Genomic DNA, 1,632 nt, shown 5'->3' on the forward strand with positions numbered 1-1,632 from the left:
CCACCGCTAACTAGCTAGCCATTTCACATCGGTTACATGTGCATGCTTTCCACTAAACAGACCACTCAAGAGATTGAACATACTGTATTGTTGGTGCTAACATGAACTGCTGCAGACAGAGACCAAAGAAAGAGAAATAGGAATGTTTTCCTGATCAGAGATGGGAGAAACAAGGAGTTGGCCTACAGATTACAAAGACAAGGATGAGGGGGGTTAGTTTGAGTTTTATCCATGTTCGTTTTAAGTTCCTTTTTCCTCTCTCTCTGACACACACATCCCAGAAGGCTTCACCTGAGGGCTGTAAATCAGATACAGAGAACTGCCCCCCACACAAAGAGATACCACAGGTGCAGTGGCCCTTAGGGCGAGCAATTTAACAGGGAGAGGGGGTGGGGGGCATGAAGAGGATGTATTTGCCCAAGATATGTTCCCTCATATGTGGGAGACCTGGAGGACAGCCCCAGGGTTGGAAGGACTGGGTGGGCCAAAAAGAGCATGGGAAAACTCTCAAAAGAACATGTGTGATGCAGTGCCATGAGTAAGACTGAAGTAGCTATGGGAATAGAGAAGCACAACAATAGTTCTAGTCATCTATAAGAGGACTCGCCTCAATGGAAAATATGGAATAGGAATAAACACATAAGACAGTGAGATATAGACTAAGATGCATATAGGTAACTGTGAGATTCCCATCTGGCTTCTGACTGCTCTGCAAACATATTTAAATTCCAAAGCACATTCAATTAAACTTAAATGAAAATGGTATCAACATCACAACATTCAAGATGGGAAAAGCAAACAAATAGCTTCCAGAAAATTACCTGGTTATTTTGGGAAGAGGAAGCATTTGGCAAAATTCCTCAACAATGTTCATGTCCCTCCTCCTCTGGGACTCAAGTTTAGGGGATGTCAATCAATAAGACATAATGAGATTTATGTATAACTAACTGCTACTCTTTATGCCCAGCAGGGAATACTTTGTGACCTTTGAACAAACCTAAAGAACCATGCACAGTCTTAATTCAGACAACTGATGATTTAAAAGAGTCCTGCAAAATGAGAATGATTGTGCTCTTGCACATACATTGCATTTGGAAAGTATTCAGACCCATTGACTTTTTCCACACTTTGTTACATTACAGCCTTATTCTAAAATGGATTAAAGAAAAAACAAATCCTCATCAACACACACACACAATACTCCTTAATGACAAAGTGAAAAAAGGTTTAGACATTTTTGCAAATGTATTAAAAATAAAACAGAAATACCTTATTTACGTAAGTATTCGAAATTGAGCTCAGATGCATCCGGTTTCCATTGATCATCCTTGAGATGTTTTTACAATTTGATTGGACTCCCCCTGTGGTAAAATTAAATTGATTAGACATGTTTTGGAAAGGCACACACTGGTCTTTATAAGGTCCCACAGCTGACAGTGCAAAGTCAGAGCAAAAACCAAGCCATGAGGTCGAAGGAATTGTCCATAGAGCTCCGAGACAGAAAACTAGCTCTGTGGAAGGGTACCAAACATTTCTGCAGCATTTAAGATCTTAAATGGAAGAAGTTTGGAACCGTTAAGACTCTTCCTAGAGCTGGCCGCCCGGCCAAACTGAGCAATCGGGGGAGAAGGG

The sequence above is a fragment of the Oncorhynchus tshawytscha genome, linkage group LG14 (genome assembly GCF_018296145.1).
Source record: "Oncorhynchus tshawytscha isolate Ot180627B linkage group LG14, Otsh_v2.0, whole genome shotgun sequence".
Lineage (NCBI taxonomy): Eukaryota > Metazoa > Chordata > Actinopteri > Salmoniformes > Salmonidae > Oncorhynchus > Oncorhynchus tshawytscha.